The 23723-nt window shown below is 43.2% G+C and overlaps 1 pseudogene across 1 annotated transcript; it reads right to left on the minus strand.

The window, feature by feature from the left end:
* Positions 1-1407: 1407 nt before the first annotated feature.
* LOC147301965 (leucine-rich repeat-containing protein 3 pseudogene) lies at positions 1408-11053 on the minus strand (annotated as a pseudogene). The gene is made up of 3 exons (XR_015127278.1): positions 10953-11053; positions 7294-7369; positions 1408-6283 (listed from the first exon to the last, which is right to left on the minus strand). The product of XR_015127278.1 is annotated as a leucine-rich repeat-containing protein 3 pseudogene (transcript).
* Between the last annotated feature and the right edge of the window lie 12670 nt (positions 11054-23723).

Here is a 23723-nt window from a genome sequence, read left to right on the forward strand (position 1 = left end):
ACACACACACACACCTGTTTTTTTTTTTTTTTTACATTGACTGCTTTTTCACAAATTTTCAGTCCACTCCTTCCACCTGACCATTCACCACAGCATGTGTGTGTTAGGTTTGTAAGTACAGCAGGTACATTCAAACTCCATTTCATCTCTCAGCATCAGTGAGACGTTTCACCTTGTCTCACAAAAACACGGTTTCTGTTTGCATTGCCCTTTAGTTTTGCAGTGCTTTGAGTTTCTTCTGCATCATTTCTTATCATGTTTTCCTTGTCAAGTTTTCACATTCTGTATAAGTTATTTGTCTTTGGTTACTTCCCATTTTACTCTGAAGGTTAGTAAGTATATGTATAAATATTAATTGTGTTTCATGTAGGCAGGTTTTATCATTAAAAATGTAACTACATAAAACCAAGAGCTCCATCTAAGACTCTAAAGGCCAGGGAAAGCCTCTTCTCTCTAAAAAGCGCATCTGAAGAAACCACAAGACTGGAACAATGTCTTATGGACAGATGAGACCAAAGTGGAGATGTTTGGTATAATGCACAAAACCAAACACCTCATATCAGCTGTCAGCACTCTGGTGGAGGGGTCTTTGAGCTTGTTTTGGAGAAAGAGGCCCTGGACACCTGGCAGTGATGGATTTGACCATGAACTCCTCTGTATACCAAAGTTGTCCATAGTCAAATGTGTGGATATCTGTTTCACAGCTAAAGCTTGTCTGAAACTGACCCCAAGCACAGCAGCAAATGAGTGAAAAGCAATGAATCAGAGCTGTACATAAATGAAAGCCCACAAACCTCAGTGAACTGAAGAATGAGACAAAATTCCTCCACTTATAAAGTTGCATAAAAACTCATAAAAACTTATTTCACAGGACTGTATGTGCAGGGAGTGTTTGATGCTTGTGAGAATAACAAAAGAGTATTGCACTTTGATTTTCAGGTTGTTAACATTTGAAAGTACAATGAGTGTCTTTGATTTTTTGGTTGTTTTGATGCGAACTGTCTAAATGAACCAGAAGGAAAATAGATTCAAAGCTGTCATTTTCCATTTCCCCTCAAAAATCCCCACACACCTAAAAATCATTGGGAAAAAAAAAGGAGTAAAAATCACTTTGCAGGGGCAGTTTAAACTTAAAATGTAAGTTTGCCTCCTTAAATTTTATACGAACTTCTGCAACGGCACAAAAGGCACTCTTTAATCCCTAAATTTTTCCTTCCAAAATTGCTTAAAAACAGCTAAAATTACTTTGTAAGACATAGTGTCAAAGAAATGGAAGTGTGACAGTCAACTGATGAAGACTTCATTATAAGGGGACTTTTTATTTAGTCTTATTTTCTTATTTTGTGGAGAAAAATCTACATATTTCAGTTCACTGGAGGCTTGTTTAGATTCTACTGATAACAGACTTAAACAGCAAAGCAAAGGGAGAAAAGGTCTAAAAATTCATGAGTGCTGGCAAAGAAGAAACAGCAGAGAGAAGACAAACAGATAATTTTATTGACTTTCTCCTGTCTGAGGTGATGTTTTTAGTATTTAACAAACAAAGAAAGCTATTAATCGACACAGTGCGCCTCTCAGATGTCGACAAAAGCTGTTTTCTGCTGCGGTACTGAGCATTTCTCTCCATTTGACTAAAGCGCTTACACAGCTCTAATGAAGTGCCACTCTTAAAGTTAGCGAGACACACTGACCTCAGCTGTATCCAGATAATTAATAATATTCGCTTCAATATGATGTACACTGCAGCCCTCGGGACTTGTAAAGCAAAGTAATGTGGATCGTAATTAAAGTCCTGACTGTGTGACAGAAGGGATAGGTCGAGGTTTAGAGACTACAAGGTCAGCGATAGATATTAAGCAAAAAAAAAGAAAGTTAAATGCACTTTTCTAGGGGCTGGATATGGTACAAAAGTCTTGAGCCACCCTCGTTTCTTTCTATTTCGCTTCCAAGCAGCCAGATTTTCTTCTTGAGCAATAGTTCTCCAGAATTTCTGAAGGTCTTTGAAACTATTTCTTTGGACATTGGCTGTTTTTTCACTCACTTTCAGTCCAGTCCTTGTGCCTGATCATTTTCAAAGGACTGTTAATGTTTGTTAAGGCAATTAACACTGACGTATGAATCATTTAAGCATCAAAAAAGATTTCACCTTAACACTGAAAAATGGTTTCAGTGGAAAGGTGGCTGGCAAGAAACTCTTCTTAAGGAAAGGAAACAGGGAGAAAAGCCTGATGTATGAAAATTACACAAGAACTAGAGTGAAAATCAGTGATAACGGGGCTGATGGACTGATGAATCTAAATCATCGTCAGTATGTACAGAGAAGTCATAACTGGATAGAAAAACACACAGTGGAGCACTATCAGTCATGGATTGGCCTCCCCAGGGCCCGGACCTCAACATTATTGAAGCAATGTAGGATCATGTTGACAGAGAACAGAACAAAAGGCAGAAACATCCAAGAAGAGCTTTAAATGTCCTTCAAGAAGCCTGGAGAACTATTTCTGAAGACTACTGTAATGAACCACGGCAGACCCGATGACATATTTATGCTTTTAAGCATCTCTTTATGAACACAGTTGCTTATAAACACACGAACAGCCACAGCTCTCCCACTGCCAACCGCACACATCACCAACCACAACAACGACATGATAGGACCCCGTTCAGTGTTTTAACCCAGAGAGGCGTGATTGCAGATGCTCCGCAAGTGCATCTGCCTTCCCTGCCCTGGCACCACCGACCACGCCCCGCTACAATTCCTTAAAGAAATTATAAGAAAGCTGCCTAAGACAGATCAGACTGTGCTAAAGAATAAAAGTGGTCACACCAAATTTTGACTTTCAGGCTCATTAGGATAGTTGATACTCTGTTTTTGCTGGCCAATAAACTGTTACACCCATTTTCCATTTTCCTTCCAAAATATGAAGATGTATTAAGAGGGTGGCTCAAGACTTTTGCAGTTTGATAGAAACCACATGAATCGCATAAACGACTATGTAGCGGATAAATGGATCACTACACTGTGGATACTGAAGCACCCTCCACAATGGCTCGTTAGATTTATGAACTTGAGCCGTTAGTAGGATGAAACTATTTCTGGGTTTTAAGACGTATTAATATTCAGCTCCATCTAGATCTATGCAGCTGAAGATATATGACTTCCATATTTGGAGCCAGGGGTATTTTTCATCGTAAAATCTGTACGAACAGATAACAGGATCTCACTGTGAGGAATGTGTTATGCCTGCAGACTGTTTGAGCAGATTGGCGGAGAGCTTTCAACAACTCCCTTGAAACTGAGTAGGGAATACTTTCAGGTGTGACTACCTACAAATTGCTACCCTGTCAGTGCACAGTGTCTCTCAGTTACGATCTACCCTTTGATTATTACTTGTTACTTAAAATAAATGAATAAATGAATAGAACAATACACACATAACGGGTGAGATCACAGCTATGTCCATATTTTCTGGTTGATTTCTGTCCAACTATTTTTAATGAGCATCAACTTGTACACAAAAAAGGTCATATATTGAAAAATATGGTTTTATGTTAAGTCTAAATAAAATAATTATTCCAGTAAAAACCAGTGTGTGTGTCAACAGGCATGAAATTTGTGTGATGCAATCCAAATTAATAGATGAAAACAAACAAAAACACATGTTTTCAGGTTATTGCCTTATTTGTCACCACTTCTTTTTCTGCGAGTGCTACAAGTCAAGCCGCTCCTAATTGGTGTGAATTCCACAGTCAAGTAGTTGGAAGTGTAAAAACCTGTGGGTGGGGTCCACTTTGGTTAAGCTGCTTTCAGATGTCAGGCGCAGCAGGAAGAGACTGAGGAAATTAAAAAACAACAATCATGCACCCACCGTGCAGGGGAAGTGCAGATTCAATGAGCCTACATGTTGACAACAGATTAAATCATGTCGATATCGAGTTTGTTTAAAGGGGACCTGTTATTCTTTCACTTATATCCAGCAATATACACTGTTACACTTGTAAATGCTCATAATAAACATGGTTAAAATTTCAAGTAAATCACTCAGAACACAATTAAGGAATCCTTATGTACAAAATGCTCAGACTTCAGACTGCTCTAAATACTCAATTTTGGACTGTTTTTTCTACTTGTTACTCTGAAAGATGTCATACAAAGCCAATGTCCCTATTATATAGCACCAAATTATGACAACGCTCGCCTCAAGGCGCTTTATATTGTAAGGTTAAGAACCTATAATAATACAGAGAAAGCCACAACAATCCAGTGACCCATGTGAGCAAGCACTTGGCGATAGCGGGGAGGAAAATCTCCCTTTTAGCCGGAAGAATCCTTGAGCCAAATTAGTTGTGGCCGACTAGACTTTCCAGAATCTGAAATTTGATGAAACATTTCGTGTGTGCAGTTTAGTTAAGCAAAAATAGAGAAAGAGACGATCAGTTCAGTTCTCAAACTGAACTTTGTTTTTGTGGCAGGAATTTATCATATTTCTTCTTCCAAAAGTTACAAACTCATCAACATTTGAAGCAAAACGAGGGCTCAAGTGTGAAATGTAATTCTGGGCTGCCAAGCCACCTTAAATTGACAGTGCAGGGGTGTCACAGGGGTTCCTACAGCCATCAAATCCTCTCTACAACACCTATATCCTTTATGCATTGCATCATTAAGCATACATCATCTTAACATTAGGAGGGAAACATATATCAGTTTTAACAGAGATTAACAGCTACTACAGCTAATTTCTCTGCTGTTGCCCCTAAAGGTCCCCCTGCTTCTTCTTTTTTTTTAAATGCATTAAACAAAATCAAACTTGGATATTTTTCTGTGAAGCCATGGGAATTATTTGTCGAGGAGCTCATTTCTGTTTCACACTCAAGTGGCTCTCAGGTTCTCCTCAGCTGGTAGCTGAACTTCTATAACTTGGTGTGATATGCAAACTTTTGAGGTGTGTTAAATACACTGGAGTGAGAAATAAGGATCTGACATCTTTTGTTATTAAAGAAGTAAAATATCTGAGTCTGAGCTGTGTCTTTCTTTTTGTTTAAAGCCTGCACTTGATGATGACAGCAACATTTTAAAACCTCCTCCTTAAATCTTTGTGCCTTCACGCCTGTCACTTCTCAGTATTGCTCGCTGTAAACATATTCATCGCCTCTCTGTCATTTGTATTCATCGCTGCACTTTGATCCATATTCATCCTAAAACACGCTGCTCACTGTGTCGTAGTCCTTGCTCATGTGAGAAGTGCTGGGCAGTGATTTGAGGTACTCCATGTGCCTTCTGGCATCCTCCTGATTGTGTTTGATGTAGTAAATGATGTAAGCTGTCACCATGGAGAACCAGCAGAACATGGCCACAAACATGGCTACGTCAGTCGTCTTGTGGTGGAAGTTGCAAAAGTTGATCCCCGAGTCCAGGACCTGGATCACCGGATGTCCCACGTACTCCTCCTGCTCTGACGTGAAACAGCTGACCTCGTTCACCGTCTCAGGGTCGAGCCTCAGCTCCCTCAGTGTCTCCTGCAGTGAGCACTCGCAGTGCCAGGGGTTCTGGGAGAGGCGGATTCGGGCATGCAGCTTGGTGAAGGTGTCCCTGGGGAGGCCGCTCAGATGGTTGTTTGAAAGATCCAAGGTCCGCAGGGCTTCGGAAACCCCCTGAAAGGCATCGACCTCCACGCTCTCCAAGACGTTGTGAGATAGATCCAGCTCCCTGAGGCGGTGAAGGTCAGCAAAGGCTCCTTTTGGGACGTGTCGGATCTGGTTCGACGAGAGCAGGAGAACCACAGTGTCCTTGGGTAAGTTCGGCGGGATGCTTTCCAGGTTGCGCGAAGTGCACTGCACCACCATGCCGTTCCTCTCTGTGCAGTGGCAGAGCTTAGGGCAGGCATAGGCGGTCATCATCAAAGAGAAGAGAAGTGTTCCCACAAAGAAAAGAGAACTAAAAGAAGAAGGGTTTATGGATGACCTGCACCTTTGAGAGGCCCCCATTAGCCAGCGTTAGGACTGAAATCAGTGCTGCTGGTATGAGGGTGTGTTGCTTTAGAGGCATGAAATACATTCAAGCAAAGGATGTGGCTACAGTTTCATTCTCAACATTCGCTTGAACATCGTTTATTCTGACAGTTAACTGATCCATCTCAAAAGAAGGCAAACGTTTGAAAGTTTGCATACTTGCTAAATGAAATTTCACAGTGAGGTATGGATGATGTAACCCAGAGACAGTACACGGTGGGAAATGTAGTCCATGGTGGGAGGGACACCTCTTCTCCGCCCGGCTGCAAGAAACCTGTGAGGAAAAAAAGATGACAGTGAAACAAAGGGTGAAAAAGATATCGCGGCCCCTTCATCTCACAGCCTCTTTCCAGGAAAAGTAAATAAATAAATAAAATCCTCCCCCTCTTCTCCGACTCCTTCCTCCTTGGAGGGGGAAGTTGGTAAAGTTCAAGATTATCATAATAATACAAGGTTTTCTATAGCATGGGTCCCTCAACTCAAAATCTGTCCCCGCGATAAAACGACAAGTCATTAAACAAGGTGTGGGCTCATCAATATGCATCAGATGAACTTTGAAAAACAGTGATTTGTGATTAAATAAGAAGTTGCCTGTAGTCTATAAGGTTAGCAGTGATGTATGTGAGAGCATCGAAGGTCGGGATGCAAATTAAAACCCTCTACAGGATGCACTGTATTCAGGCCGATGACAAGGTGCAGACTGAGTGATAAGCAGCTTTTTGATCAAGACAGTGAGTCTCAAACAAGCTGCTGTGTAATGGCTTCTGAATGATGTTCATACGATAAGCTAATGTTTCAGAAACTGCGGTGCCCTTTTGGAAATTACAGGGATATTAACGTGGGTGTAGCAGAGATAAGGATGCAGGAAATAAAAAAGGATATTACAGGTGTAGATGTTATTAAATGGGGGCATAATTCGGAGATAAACTCTCATAAATTTCAGCTAATTGAGTTTAAATTTCCTTTAAAGCATCTACCTTCTATTTTTGTTCTTTATTTGATATTTTACACGATAAAGTAGATTCTAAATGGCAAACTTAATTAATTTGTTAATGTTAATGTTAATGTAAAAAGTATCTGATTAACTGATATATTAATTAACAATTACAACAATAAATGCCCAGCTCCCCTTAGGAATACCATAGAAACACTTTTGCATACATTATTATTCCTATTCATGATAAAGTAATCTTATACTGATCAATACAGGCAGAAATTTTTTTTTTCTATTTTGGTCTCATTTGGCTTAACTATTTTAAACTAAATTTGGAGTTGGTAACTTACCTGACAGCTTCACTCTGTCCTGCTGGATTTTAAACGGACCGGAGAAACATCCAGGAGTAAATCACCGCCTCATCCTCTGCAAACAAACAGACGTCTCCGCTCAGAATCTAGCTGAGAAAAAGCAGCTGCTTAAAGAGTCCAGCTGTTTAGTCAGGATCTCCTGTCTGTGTATTTGCAGCAGCAGCAGCGGTGAGTCTCTCTCTCTCTCTCTCTTGCTCTCTCTCTCTGTCTGTGTGTGTGTGTGTGTGTGTGTGTGTGTGTGTGTGTGTGTGTGTGTGTGTGTGTGTGTGTGTGCAGAGATGGAGAGGTGAGGTAGCACCGCTGGAGCCCCGGTTCTTCCTTTGTTTGCTTCCGGGAAATACAGCACTTGGAAGACTCCGGGAAAACGTACACAACACAGAAAGTTTTTTGTGTAGTGTACAGTAGCACTGTATATTACCGCTTTGTAGGCTGACACACTAAAGTTGATAATCATTTCATGATAGATTCTAGCATTTTTTAAATATGGAAGAAAAAAATCTGTCTAATCTTTATGTAGAAATTTTGAGGGGTCCCGCCCACAGTGATAGAAAAATGTGTTTTCTTGTTTTCTTCCAACTCAAAGGGATTAGAAAATAAATTAATTCAGAATATATACAGTTGTGGTCAAAAGTTTACATACACTTGTAAAGCATATAATATAATGGCTCTACCAAGTGTCCCGTTATTTCTAAAACTCTGATTTTTCTCTAATAGAGTGATTGGAACAAATACTTCTTTGTCACAAAAAACATTCATGAAGTTTGGTTCTTTAATGACTTTATTATGGGTTAACAGAAAAAAGTGATCACATCTGCTGGGTCAGAAATATACATACAGCAGTGCTAATATTTGGTTACATGTCCCTTAGCCATTTTCACTTCAATTAGGCGCGTTTGGTAGCCATCCACAAGCTTCTGGCAAGCTTCTGGTTGAATCTTTGACCACTCCTCTTGACAGAATTGTTGCAGTTCAGTTAAATTTGATGGCTTTCTGACATGGACTTGTTTCTTCAGCATTGTCCACATGTTTTCAATGGGGTTTAAGTCAGGACTTTGGGAAGGCCATTCTAAAACCTTTATTCTAGCCTGATTTAGCCATTCCTTTACCACTTTTGATGTGTGTTTGGGGTCATTGTCCTGTTGGAACACCCAACTGCGCCCAAGACCCAACCTGTGTGCTGATGACTTTAGGTTATGTTGAAGAATGTGAAGGTAATCCTCCTTCTTCATTATCCCATTTACTCTCTGTAAAGCACCAGTTCCATTGGCAGCAAAACAGCCCCACAGCATAATACTCCCACCACCATGCTTGATTGTAGGCATGGTGTTCTTGGGGTTAAAGGCCTCACCTTTTCTCCTCCAAACATATTGCTGGGCATTGTGGCCAAAAAGCTCGATTTTTGTTTCGTCTGACCACAGAATTTTCCTCCAGAAGGTCTTATCTTTGTCCATGTGATCAGCAGCAAACTTCAGTCGAGCCTTAAGGTGCCGCTTTTGGAGCAAGGGCTTCCTTCTTGCACGGCAGCCTCTCAGTCCATGGAGATGCAAAACACGTTTAACTGTGGACAATGACACCTGTGTTCCAGCAGCTTCAAATTCTTGGCAGATCTGCTTTTTGGTGATTCTTGGTTGACTCTTCACCCTCCTGACCAATTTTCTCTCAGCAGCAGGTGATAGCTTGCATTTTCTTCCTGATCTTGGCAGTGACGAAACAGTGCCATGCACTTTATACTTACAAACAAATGTTTGCACTGTTGCTCTTGGGACATGCAGCTGCTTTGAAATGGCTCCAAGTGACTTTCCTGACTTGTTCAAGTCAATAATTCGCTTTTTCAGATCCATCCTTTGACTTTCCCATTGTAGCGTTTGTGGGCGTTTGTATCCAATGAGCCCTATTTAACTGGCCTAAGAGAAGTCACCAGCTGTCGTCACTCATAATCGCTCACAAGCAGTTAAGAGGCCATGCTAGGAAGCTCAGTTCACTGACAACTTTCTAAGTCACCAAAATTGCTAATTCATGTTGCCGTATGATTATTTTTGACCCAGAAAATGTGATCACCTTTTTCTGTTAACCCATAATAAAGTCATTAAAGAACCAAACTTCATGAATGTTTTTTGTGACAAAGAAGTATTTGTTCCAATCACTCTATCAGAGAAAAATCTGACTTTTAGAAATAACGGGACGCTCGGTAGAGCCATTATATTATATTCTTTACAAGTGTATGTAAACTTTTGACCACAACTGTATGTATATATATATATATATATATATATATATATATATATATATATATATATATATACATATATATATATATATTAGGGGTGCAACGATACACAAAATTCACGGTTCGGTTCGGTTCGATACTTTGGTGTTACGGTTCAATATTTTTTCGATACAAAAAAAATGTTCATGCCTTTTTAATTTGTCATTTATTAAAATTATAAATATATATTTTAACTCAAAAGTACAGTTTTTAAATTTAACCCTAACCCTTGTGCGTGTTTTTTATTTTGACAGCGAATGCGCACCTGCGGACCACTTATGTGCAGCCCTGGTTATTTAGCTCATCATATTGCAGCCACAGAAATTATTTTGTCCATGAAACCATAAAGCTGCACTTTCTTTTTGCCTTATAGTCTGATTTGTCATAACTTCTCCGTTTTGTGGTAAGCTTTTCTTTGGCTGTCACTTCTTCACCCTGACCTGTCTTATTTGGCTCAGCAAAACTGAAATGCTTTTACACGCTCACTCACATAAGCTCAGCGATTCTCTGCGCGATCAACCTCTCACATGTTTAAGCTTGCTGCGGGAGATTTCACTTGTCATGTTTGCATAGTAAGCTAACGATTAATAAGACGATGTCAGAGGAATTGGTGCACAAATTATCATCACTCACAGATCAGTGCTGTCGCTCTCTATACACAGTTCGCATGATTGCAAAGTGAAAGCAAAAAAACAAGCGCAAATTCAAACGCGATTTCAATATGTCACATATTGACAGTGGCTCACCGATGCCAATGACATAATTACCCAGCTACATTTCTGAAAGAATGCAAAAGCATTGACATATATTTTTCCTTCCTACAATAGCCCGACGGGCAGGGAAGAGGTAGATTTTGGTAGCCCGACTGAAAAAAATCGCTAGCCCCAGGACGTCGGGCTAGCGATATTGCAAGCCCTGTATCTGATTGAGGAATCACTCATCTTTGGAAAAGAGAGTTTATTACAGAGAAATGTCTCTTTCCAAAATAAAAGCTATACTATCCGCTTCTTGTGGGCTATATTCTCAGCAGCATAAGGAGAATCATGTGCTAACAGCTGTCTAAATGACTCGGCTAAAGTTAGTAGCATGCTTGTTGTTTTTGTCTTTGCACTAGGATGATGTCGGCGTAAATGTGCAGTCATATTTGTTGTGTTCCCACTAGTGCTTTCAGGTTAATCTCGTTGAAATGACCTTAACGCCACAACACGGCAAATCTCCGTTAACGAGCTACCGCCGATCGCCCCGTGCATGGGACTAGACGGCCAACACGTTAACGAGCTAACTGCGCTAACACACTAGTTCCCACCCATGTAATTGAGCATTGCACGGCACATCCAACATACTGTTTTACTTTAGTCCATGACTCGCTTACCTTCATGTCACATGAAAACCAAAATAATTCCAAACGCCAGATCTGAATGAGGGTGGGGGAGGTCCATGTTACAAGGAGAGCTTAACTTCTGTCTTGCTAGCTTGCCCTGCGCTCTTCCTTCTGACTATGCTGTCTGTGTTGAGCGCTCAGTGGATCTGCGCTCGACAGTGCAGCCTAGGCGGAGCAGTCGAACGCAGATTCACTGAGCGCTCAACACAGACAGCATCGTCAGAAGGAAAGTTGATAAAATAAATTACAAATGTTGTATTGTTCGATACATATGCGTACCGAACCGAAAGCACTGTATCGAACGGTTCAATATCGATACGAATATCGTTGCACCCCTAATATATATATATATATATATGTATATATATATATACATATATATATATATATATATATATATATATATATATATATATATATATTGCTAGGGCAATGCTTCATGGGCCACATGCCGAGCCCCCAACCGCGAGCAGTTATGCCTACCACGCCAGTTAAGGTACCGAAATACAACGGGCTAACCCCGTTAGAGCCCTACCTCTCACAAGTGCGACTAGCCGCCAGACATAGTGGCTGGAGCGAAGAGGAGACTGCTACACACCTAGCGCTAGCATTAGAGGGAGATGCACTGCAGGTACTCCTTGACCTAGCCCCGGCAGAGCAGCATGAGCTCCAGGCCCTCACCGCGGCACTCGAGAGGCGATTCGGGCAGCGGCACTCCACTGATCAGAGCAGAGAGCAGCTAACCAACCGGAGCCGTCGACCAGGCGAGAGCCTGGGCACCTTTGCAGCAGACGTGTTGCTGTATGCTCGTCATGGCTACCCGGAGTTTCCAGCAGCAGCCCGTGAGGAGCTAAGCCTGTATGCTTTTCTGCGAGGACTTTTCCCAGAGCGACTACGCCAACATGTCCGCCTGGCCATGCCTCAGACCCTCCGTGAGGCGCTCCTTGAGGTTGAAAGGGCCGAGCCGGTGCTCACCTCGCGACCTAACCAGGAGGTGCCCCCCCCCCAAATTACCCCCAAATCAGAGCCGCAGACTGCGACGGGGAGGGGGAGGTCGCCGAGATGTCCCAGCTGCAACCCTCGGTGCCCCGGAGGCATCCTCGTCGACCGCTGCTACCGGTGCGATGAGCCTGGCCACGTGGCGCGTGACTGCCCAGCACCAGCCCCGAAGACCGGAACTACGCAGCCTCAGGGAAATGAGGAGGGAGCAGTGTAGCGAGGGGACCACCGCTCCAGCTTCCTGCCCCCCTCCAAGGACGATGCACAGTGGTGGGCCGAGTTGGGCACCTCAAGGGACTCTACCTGAGCTGCTGTGTTGAGGACCTGCCATGCCAGGCCCTGGTGGACATGGGGTCTACCATTTCCCTGATACGACCTGGCGTGCTCCCTGAAACATCCGGGCCACTGGTGAAGCGTTGGTTGCCCACAGACACCCAGCTGATGACAGTGACGGGGGAGAAAACCGTTATGCGGGGGAAGAAACCGTTGCGGATCCTAGTGAAGGATCTAGAGCTGGTGCACGACTTCTGGCTCGCCGACATTCAAGACCAGTGCATCATTGGCCTGGATCTGCTGAGCCACTGGGGGGCCTGCGTCGACACCGCAAAGCTGGCTATCACTCTTGGCGCAGAGACTTTTGCCCTCCAGCAGGGCCAAAAGCAGGGAGCGGGGACCAGACGAGACAGGCGTCAGGCAGCTGCCGCTCAGCAGATTTCGGATGCAGGTGGCTCCGGGTCATCTCCACTTGCCTCAGCCTCAACCTCCCTCGACCGAGACCATCGAGGCTGTTGATGACCTTTGGCAGTGCAGCAGCGTAGGCCTCAACGTTGACCAGCGCCAGCGGTTGAGGTGCCTCCTGGACGAGAATGTGGACATCTTTGCCGCCAGTGACAAAGACTGTAGGCAGACGAGTCTGGTCCAGCACACCATCGACACCGGCTCTGCTCAGCCCATCCGTCTGCGCCCACACCGGCTGCCCCTCTCAAAACGGCAGGTAGCGGAAGAGTAGATCCGTGTGATGGCTGCGGCTGGGGTGATCGAGCCGTCCAATAGCCCATGGGTGTCACCCGTGGTTCTGGTGGGGAAGAAGGATGGCAGCCCGAGGTTCTGCGTGGACTTTCGCCGTCTCAATGCAGTCACCAAGAAGGACTCGTACCCGCTGCCGCGGATCGACGAGGCCCTAGATTACGTTACCGGCTCCAATTGGTTCAGCTCCCTCGACCTACGCAGCGGTTACTGGTAGGTGGAGCTAGCCCCCGATGCAAGGCCTAAGACTGCATTCACCATTGGACAGGGGCTGTGGCAGTTCAGGGTCATGCCATTTTGGCTCTGCAATGCGCCAGCGACGTTTGAGAGGCTGATGGAGAGGGTGCTCGTGGATATCCCTCGTAGCCGCTGCGTTGTGTACCTGGATGACCTGTTGGTGCACGGTGGCGACTTCGACAGGGCACTGTCTCACCTGAGCGAGGTCTTGAGTGCCATCCGACGAGCTGGGCTGCGGCTCAACCCCGCGACATGCCGGCTGTTGGCGAGAGAGACCACGTTCTTGGGCCATGTGATCAGCGCTCGAGGTGTCGCCACTGACCCCGCAAAAGTGGCTGCGGTCTGGGACTGGCCGACTCCCTCAAATGTCCAAGAACTGCGGAGCTTCCTGGGCCTAGCCTCCTACTATCGTCGGTTCATCAAGGGGTTGGCGACGATGGCCAGCCCCCTCCACCGCCTGACTGATAAGGGACAGCTGTTTGGCTGGGGGGAGGCCTGTGCTGCGGCTTTTGCACAGCTGAAGGAGGCCCTCACCAGAGCCCCAGTCCTGGCCTACCCCGACGCCCGGAAACCTTTCATTGTGGACACTGATGCTAGCAATGTAGGAGTCGGGGCGGTCCTTTCCCAGCAGGACGAGGCTGGAGAACGGGTGGTGGCATACTTCAGTTGTGCCTTGGGGCGAGCCGAGAGGAACTACTGCGTGACCCGGCGGGAGCTGCTCGCCGTAGTGCTAGCGGTGCGGCACTTCCAGCCATATCTGCACGGCTGCCGGTTCCTCCTGCGCACTGACCATGCATCTCTGACTTGGCTCCTGAACTTCAAACACCCAGAAGGGCAGGTGGCCCGCTGGCTGGAGGTCCTTCAGGGCTATGACTTCGAGATCCAGCATCGGGCAGGTCGACAGCATGGCAACGCTGATGCCCTCTCCAGATAGCCCTGCATAGCCGCCGAGTGCCGCTACTGCCTGCGACAGGAGGAGCGGGCCCAGGAGGTGCTGGGGGTGGCTACTGCTCAGGCCACAACCGGCGGAGGGGGGTGGCTCCCATTGACAATACAGCAGCTGAAGCGTGAGCAGGAGGCCGACGCGACGTTGGTTTAGGTGGGGGCCTGGCTAGAGGCGGCGCAACGCCCCACCTGGACGGGGGTGTCGGGACAGGAGCCCGAGGTGAAGGCCTACTACTCCCAGCACAACAATCTGGAGACCCACGACGGCCTCCTGTACCGGAGATGGCGGGCCCCCGGTCAGTGCAGAGATCTCCTGCAGCTGTTGGTGCCTTGGTCGCTGCGGTCGCAGATGCTTGAGCTGGTCCACGGCTCGGTGGGGGCAGGACACTATGGGAACGCCAAAACTCTCCGCCGCCTCAGGGGACGGTTCTACTGGCCTGGCTGTCGACGGGATGTGGAACTTCATGTGCACTGCTGTGACACCTGCACGGCACAGAAGGGCCCAACTCAACGCTCCACTGCCCCCCTTCAGCAGTACCTGGTGGGGGCCCCAATGGAAAGAGTGGGAGTGGACGTCCTAGGGCCTTTCCCCGTCAAAGAGTCAGGGAACCGGTATGTGTTGGTGGCTATGGACTGTCGCAATGACGACGGCCGAGAAGCTGGTGGAGGAGATTTTCACCCGTTTTGGGGTCCCGTCTGAGCTCCACAGTGACCAGGGGCGTAACTTCGAATCGAAGGTCTTCGGGGAGATCTGCCGGTGACTGGGGGTGGAGAAGACGAGAACCACACCGCTCCACCCACAAAGCAATGGCTTGGTTGAGCGCTTCAACCGCAATTTGCAGGATTTTGTGTGGGGTAATGGGGTCGTCGGGGACGACTGACCCCTTAGGTGGGGGCTATGTAGCGGGTCAGGGCTGTTCGGGGTTCTGTTTGTACAGTTATGTTTTGTCTATGTTGCCATTGTGACGGGTGACGCCCTCTCACTGCGACGGTGTGTCCTTCCGGTGTCAGAGGACACCCTGTGTGTTGTTGTTGCCGCGCTGAGCAGTTAGCTAGCGGCAGTGTTCTTCTGCAAATGTTAATAAACAGCTGTGCTCCCTGGCTAGCTCATGGGAAGCAAGACCAAACGATACCTCCGTCTCCTCCTTGTCTGAGCTCGCCACAATATATATATATATATATATATATATATATATATATATATATATATATATATATATATATATATATATATATATATATATATATATATATATATATCCCAAAATTGCTCAAATGTAGTTACTCATCTAAACAAGGAACAGAGGAAGGAAAACTATTGTAGTAGCTGCCCACTTTATTAGGGAAATTTGCTCATGTGTAGTTTATGATGTAAAGCTGTAAGTTTGTAAGTTAACACTCAATGATCACTTTAGTACATACAGCTATTTGTGTTTAGCTGAAGGGTTAGCTCAGATTATTAAATACAGGGTTCAATCCACACGCTGGTCAAAAAGTTGCAGTGAAAGACTTGTTTGCTCTTCTCTTTTCTTTGGTTAAATATTTGCAATTAGTGAATCACACTCACTGGCCACTTTATTAGGTACACCACGGCCCATGAAGCTAGCCAGTTAGCTCTGATGGCTAGAGCCTGATGCCAGAGCCAACACTGAGGGGGTTCATGGGTTCAAGCTCAGGAACAGCCAACAATGTCAGCATGTCTTCTTGTAAATTATACTCTCTGACCACTTCATTAGGTACACTGGGGGCATGAAGCTAGCTGGTTAGCTCAGAGGGTTAGATCGTGGTGCTTCAATGTCTGCAGTTTGTAAGTTACAGGCACTGGCCACTTTATTAGGTATACCTGCTGATTTATAGCTAACTGGTTAGCTTAAATGGTTAGAGCGTATTGCTAATAAAAAACAATACACACACTGGCCATAAGTTTATATAGAATGACGTTTAGGCACTCGCAATCACAATGAAACAACTCCGTGCATTTAGAAGTTGTCAAGACAACCTGCATGAATCACTCAATCTCAGCAGGAGCAGAACCAGTGCTGTCAGCTTAGAACAGGAAACTCAGATCACCAGCTCACCAAAAATGAAGAATGGAAGATTGGAAAACATGAATGCATGCATCCGTGTTGTAAATTCTGAATTCATTTTGGGGGGTTTTATGCAGAGAAAGCTTCTGACAAACTGCATATCTACAAACGTTCTGCTTATCATATGTGGCATTCACTCCACTAAATGATTGGCTGAGCTCCTAAAAATGAGTTTTTGCAACTCCCCTATTGTGTAAATCAGTCCACGTGCATTATCTCTTTATTTCCCGGCACCTACTGATGTATCAAATTCAAATTTCAAGCTTGCTTGCACTTTTGAATGACAGCTAAACCTTTTCTTTGGGACATCTTCTCTCCCTCTCTGATGTATATTTTAACCCCATTCTGTATTTGTTTGATTATTAAAAAGAAACAACACTGCAATGAGCACTTTTGCAGCCCCAAAAGGCACGACAAACTAAATTAATGAGTGTTTTGTACTCTGCCATTGAAGTTGCCCACTTATTAGCCCACTTAGAGTATACTGAGCATCCATTTTAATGAAAAGGAACAATAAACTTTTTATTCTCTTCATGAACATCCCATTTAAAAAAGTATGGAGGTCCCTGCGCCTTGTTTTGTTAACCTACTGCCACCCTATTGTCCCCGTGCTCTGTGTGTGACTGATTGCTTGCCCTGCATGCCGCTCTCTGTCATTCTTCATAAACATTGATTACAATTGTCCTGCCCCGATGGAGGACTTCAATGCTGTCACACTGGCTGTGACAAAAGACCTTTTTGAAGGTATGGTGGACATGCAAAGACTGCCTGAATGCAGGCAGCGCTTTGCAAAGCATCTGTATGATTAAATGGCAGCCATGTGCAGAGTTCAGCCCCGTCAATTTTGCTGAAAGGCAGAATCATTGATTGTATTGACCAGTGAAGCATTTCAGTGTGCATGAGTTTGCTTTTACTGTGGCTGCATCCACAGCCCGTCCTAGGCACGCTGATAAATGCTGTAACAGCTCAATGGCGGCTTTTTGTTTATTTTTTTTCTTTGCCTCTTAGGTGATAGATTAAGATAAGATAAGATAAGATAAGATAGAACTTTATTAATCCCTCGGGTGGGTTCCTCTGGGAAATTCGACTTCCAAAAAAAGCACAGCAATGACCAAAGTTACAGTTACAGAACTGTTATATATATATACACACACACACACACACACACACACACACACATATAAATACAGAGACAAATATAAATAAAATATACAAAGGGGATAAATAGAATAAATAGGAATAAAAAATAAAAATACAAGTGAATTGCACATTTCAAGTATTGAGTCTATTGCACTGTTGACTATTTACAAAAAGTATTGCACAAGGTATTGCACAGTGAGGTGCAGAGGCACTACAGCTTAGTTGTTCCCCCCGCCTTTGTCCTCCTGTTTCCCCTCCCTCTCCCCTCCAGAGAGGAGTTAAACAGTCTGATGGCGTGTGGGACAAAGATTTACTTCACATCCGCCGCCATTTAAGCTTAGTGAAACTTGCCAAGGCATTTGTTTAACATCCTTACTCATCTTTTCAGCCTCCTGGCAAAATTCCTGCATGGTATCCTGTCTTAAATAAATTCAGTCCTCCTCAGGATCACAATGATATGGAGCCGGGCCAGTTAAAGTGTCGGATAAGCATTAGAGACAGAGTACTTCTGTCATGTTTCACATTTGCTGTATCAGTGCTGAATTGCAAAAGATGACATTACTTCCTGTGAACAAAGATACTGTTTTTGACACCTCTTGCCTGGCTTGTTATAGATGACATTGTAAAGTCACTCTCTGAAAGCAGCACCGCACTGCCCTACAGTATATATTGACCTCTCCAAAGCCACACTCGGTACATTTGATAATGATTTCAGGCTGCAGAGGGTACATTGGATTTTGCTCACTCTGCTTCCAGTTGCTTTCAGTCACAGCATGTTTTAGCTCTGTGACCCTGTGACAGAGGACCAGGACAGGCGAGATCCTGGCTCACAAAAGATTTGGAGCATCTTTGAGATCTGTATGTCATTGCTGTCCTCATTGCTTTGATAAAAAGTCGTTTGCATTAGAGAGAAGGTTGTCTATAAGCAGCTTACAGCATTGCTAAGTGAGAGCATGGACAGGCTCCAACATTCATACCCTGAGCCAACACTGGGGCAGAGAACTTTAGGACGAGGCCAGTCGGACAAACCTTTATTGAATCTTTATTAAGGGTAAATTAAGTGAGAAGAGCACAGAGAGACAGACTGATGAAAGCAGGATTAAAGTCCAGCTCTCAGAGGGTTTGGGGCTACTTTTGAGAAAAGAAACAAACTCATCTCAAGGTTTGCATTTATCATACTAAAGAAATGAGACATCTCTCTGAATTCGTCCATCTATCTGTTCTTTTCTTGCTGAAAAACATTTTATCTGATCCATTTCAAACTTGGCAAGTGTAAAGCTGGGGACACGAGAAAGTAAAGTGCTGAGTTTGAGGTCATTTGGCTGAGTGGTCCTCCTATTTTCAATAAAAGTTTTCCATTAAAGTGACCGCTGACTGCTCCACTCTGTGTTTAGGGGGAAGCACAGACATACAGGCATGCTTATTTGGCTGTCTTTGTGATTCATTGACATTATTGCACTTTCAAGCCTCTTAAAACATTTGGATTTATTTTTAATTTTCCGTAATCCACACAGGATCTATATATATATATATATATATATACACATATAGATCCTTGTCTTCTCTTTTTTTCAATAATTTTCAATCAGGTTGAAGTCCGGGGTTTGTGAAGTCCATTTCAGACGTTTTGTTGGCCCGCTTTGTCTGTTCCAAAATCAATTTTGATGTGTTTGGGATCATTGTCCTGTTAGAACACCCAAGTGTGTCCAAGTTTCAACCATCTAGCTGTTTGATTGATTTGAGGTGAAGTTGAAGAATTTGGAGGTAGTCCTCCTTCTTCATTAGTCTATCTGCTTTGTCCTGTGTACCATATCCCTGGCAGCAAAACAGCCCGAGCATGATGCTACCAACACCATGCACAACAGCTGATACAGTGTTCTTAGGTTTGAAAGTCTCACCTTTACTCATACTTCTTGTCATTGTGACTCAAGACCTCAATCTGACCATAAAAATTTCTCCAGAAGACATTTGGCTTGTTCTTGTGACTTCCCACTTTGTCGACACCCTCTCTGGATAGTGATGCTGGTGTTCCACAAGTTTCAAGGAGACTTGAGCCTTGGTGGTTCCTGGGTTGTTCCTGAATCTCCTAAACAGTTTCCTCTCATCTGAGGGTGACAGCTCTTCCTCTAGACCTTGGACAAATGGCGATACTTCCAAATAAATTGTAATTAAGTATAATTGTTTGAAGTGATGATCTTGGAATCTGCAGCAGTTTAGGAATGACTCCAAGAGACCTTCCCGACTTCTGTAACTCTAATAATTCTCCTTATTAGATCTTCACCTTCCCGTTGTTCTGAGTATTGGTCAATCCAATGAGCGCTGTCAAATAAATCCTTTTTATGCTGCAAATACAAACTACCAGTTAGCTAATAAAGATTGCTAACAAGAAATTAACAGGCCATGTCAAGTTAAAAGTAAATGTAGAACCTTCAGAACCACCTTTTAATAGCTCTAGGTGAATATATGCTTTTGACCCTTTGTAGATTAGAGAAAACCAAAGATAATGTATGCAAACCCAATTCTTGTTTTTTAAAGTCATTAAAGATGTATGATGCACAATCATTCCATGCTGGAAAAGAACAATTTAAAGAAATCATTAAAAGTCCAAAAATACCATCACATTCATGCCCAAGATGAGTGCATGTAAACTTCTGATTAGAACTGCAAAGTTAACTATCAAAACTAAAAGCAGAACTCATATCCTGATCAAAATCCAACTTTAATCAAAAGGCCAACCCTTAACCTTGAAACAAAACAATTTGAAGGGTTTGAAACGTGTGGAAAAAATGAAATCCAGCCGCAAAGTTATAACTTTTAAAACATGACTCGACTGTGGTGGTCTGAGACTCAGATCTGTTCAAAGATAGCTGGACATTTAATTTCGTTTATCTTTTTCTCTCCGGTTTATTGAGATAAATGAGATAAACTCACTTGTTTTTTCTGGATGACCGGTACTGGAGAAAATTGCAGCCTGCAATCTTCCTGGTCTGCACAACCACGACTTGAACAGGAACAATCTCACACATGCACACATTCACTGAGTTCATCTGCTGTTAAACTGTTTGTACACTGCATGTGGCACACTCAGAAGAAACCTGTGAACTGTGAAGGACATTTAGTGTGCTGGTGTTACATGTAATTTTGTACACTTAATTAGATTCTGTGATTAGACTCGAGAAACATGATCAAGTCCAAATAACTGGGTCCAGCTCTCACCTGTGCATTAAATCTGGTCATCTATATAATATATGAAATGAATATATAGAAGGGAAGTGCAGCCTGCAGCGTACTTCTGCATGTTTAGAGCAAAGAGACAAAAAAAGGGAGCTATTCAAAACGAATGCATGGCCGTGTGGCACTGGTATTTTGTGACCATGTTATAAAGCTAAACCTGGTGGATATACTGTCCTCTATACCATTTTCAGGTAAAACATCTAGGAAACCTCTGTGTTTCTAAGTTGAGGAGGACTGAAAATAAAATAAAAAAGATGAGGAACAATTACCATATTTTAAAAAGTGTCACCTTCCAACTGCTTTGTAGGCAACTTCTTCACTTCTTTTTGTTTCACTTTGGTTTCATCGCTTCGGCGCTGACATATATAAATCACTATCCTTTCTCTCAGAAGTGCTTAGGTCTCCCTGAAGACTTTCCTGATGGTACAGTGTGATTGTCGTGTGTCAGGAGGTCCTAAGTCAGGCACACTGTCAGCAGCACAATAAAATCTGCAACACACTGCAAAGCTCTCCACTGGATCCCTGCCTGTGATTATAGCCTGCCCACTTCTAAATTTCTCAGGCAGCTTCTTGGCGATCACCCAAAAAATCTCAATTGGGCCTTAGTCCAGCCGAGAGCCCAGGAGCTATTATATTTTTCTCTAAAGCTGTGGCATCAAAAGCATTAAACTTATATTTTCCAGCATTGTCCTGTGCTTAGTTTTAAGCCTTTAGTGTTCCCACTCTCCCATGCAACATAAAATAGGACCAATTTTCTGTCATTTCAGATCTCTTCAGCCTTAAATCTTGGAACAACGTTTTATAGAAGAGTCATACAAGAAATTAAAACTGACATCCTGATTTTATATGCTTCCTGCATACAAGCGTCCTACATAATTTAGTTTCAGTGGAGATCGCTGTATGATTTACTCCAATGGGGTGAAAAACTCAGTTGTTTGGGAGCTGCCTGTGAACTGTCTGCAGGTTTGGATGTTCAGCTTGCACTCTGAAAAAGCAATTTGCAGGTTCAAAGACAGCTAGCTCATATCAAGATGTTACATTGAAGGGAGTCTTTCACTGCAGTGAGGAAGGAATCTTTGGATCTCAATCTGCTGCTGTCTAGAACAAATGCTGTCCATACATATGATATATTAATGAAAGAGGAGAAGCTGTACATTAAAAGAGGTACTGTACTAATCAGATGCAGGTATGCCAATACCCTTAGAAAAAAAGGAAATGAATTGACTGTCAGTAAACTATGAGAACAAATGTGAAGTACACGACTTTAGTTGAAGCCACGTAGAAATTCAGATGTATGTTTAGCCAGATCCATCACTTTTTAGTGCACTGGGTACCCCTTTAGCAGTGAAGCTGCAGATGAGAGAAGATTTCCATCTAACATGTAATTGTTGGTGTTAAAGAGTATTTTAGGAGTGTTCTGGACATTACTCTGTGTGTCTGCTGATTAAATTTAAAGGCGTACACAGCAAAGATTCCTGATAAAGGAGTGGTATCGGACCCGTTTTCTTACTAGGGGTGGAGGGAAACACTTTGCAGAGGAAAACAAAGGCTTCATAGGAGATGCATGAGCCTCATTTCAACATTTCAGAAAGAGATATGTCTGCTGCAGCATGAAATGTGAAATTACAGAAAGCACTGATGTAGAAATCATCCAGTTCCCAGGGAAAAAAGCGATGGCTTTAAAAGCCTTGATGTGTCCTGTCTTCAGAGATGTTCTTCTGCATACCTGGGTTGTAACAAGTGTTTATTTACCACCTTACCAGCTTGAAGCAGTCTGGCCAGTCTGCTCTGACCTCTGACATCAACATGGTATTTTCACACAGAGAACTGCTGCTCACTGCTCACTTTTTTCAGATCATTCTCTGTAAACTCTAGAGATGGTAGTGTGCGAAAATCCCAGAAGATCAGCAGTTAGTTCATCTTGACTGTGTCTACGTGACTAAATGCACTGAGTTACTGCTATGTGATTGGCTGATTACACATTTGCCTTTTTTAAGCAGATGAACACCTATTAAGTGGCCAGTGAGTCTATATTAGCATTTTGTTGAGCAGATAACCAGAAAACATTGTTAAAATTTGCATAAAATTTTAATGGGAATCTGGTTAATGTTATGAAGTGTGTAACTAAGGTACTGGACTTGCACCAGATCTTCCACATTAACTTTATACCTCATCATACTTCTTTGTTTTTGCCTATACATGAACTCTTAAAGACATTTGATGACCTCCCCTGTACCTTCAATAATCTCTAATAATTAATTATGGTTTTGACACCTAGGTCTATGTCAATAAAGTCATATTTCAGCAACCATGAGAACAGTTTACTGATTTTTCCAAGGGTAGCTACATAGGCTGAAACCACTGTCCCAACTTGTAATGCACATCCAGTCATTTTGTTCTATTAGCAGGACTGAAATATGATTAAAAACTTAGTTTAGGAAAGAGCTTCAATGGTTACTGCAAGTAAGCTTTCAATGGGCAAAGAGTGAAAACCTGAACTCACTGTAGAAGCTTTACTGGCATTAAACTTTAAACACAGGTTCGTTTGTTTTGTTTGTTGTTGTTGTTTTGGAGAGAGCTCATTGCGGTCCAGCCAAGCATACATTAAACTTCATACATCCACACAGGTTTTTAATACACCCCTCGTTGATCGTAATTTATCCCAAGAGATCTCTCATCCCGTTGAGTTATGATTTTATCTTACTGTCTTTGTAGGTGGAACAAAAGGAGACTGTGATTAAGATAATATTTTAATTCATTCTTTAATTAGGATGAATTAAAATCAAATTATAGTCAATGGTTATTAAGAAATTACAGTTATCCCTCATTTGGCTGCAGAACTGTAAGAAGACCTCACAGGGTCCCTCTAACCTTACTTTAGAACCATTTCTCTAAACAATAAGCATGCTGCAGCTTTGGTAATAATTAGGTGACTTTCTTTAATCTGATTTATGCAAAACCTAACCTTCAAAAAAGGACAGATGAGCTTCCCATTAAGATCTCATCATCTAATTATCGTAATTTCATTATGGCACAATAATTAGCTTCATTCAAGAACTTTCAAAATGTCTCTATGGGATTTTTATCAGCTGTT

The sequence above is a fragment of the Aulonocara sp. 'chitande type north' Nkhata Bay genome, linkage group LG23, assembly GCF_057382095.1.
Source record: "Aulonocara sp. 'chitande type north' Nkhata Bay isolate Kocher_YH1m ecotype deep benthic linkage group LG23, A_spYH_male_GT1.1, whole genome shotgun sequence".
Classification (NCBI taxonomy): Eukaryota; Metazoa; Chordata; class Actinopteri; order Cichliformes; family Cichlidae; genus Aulonocara; species Aulonocara sp. 'chitande type north' Nkhata Bay.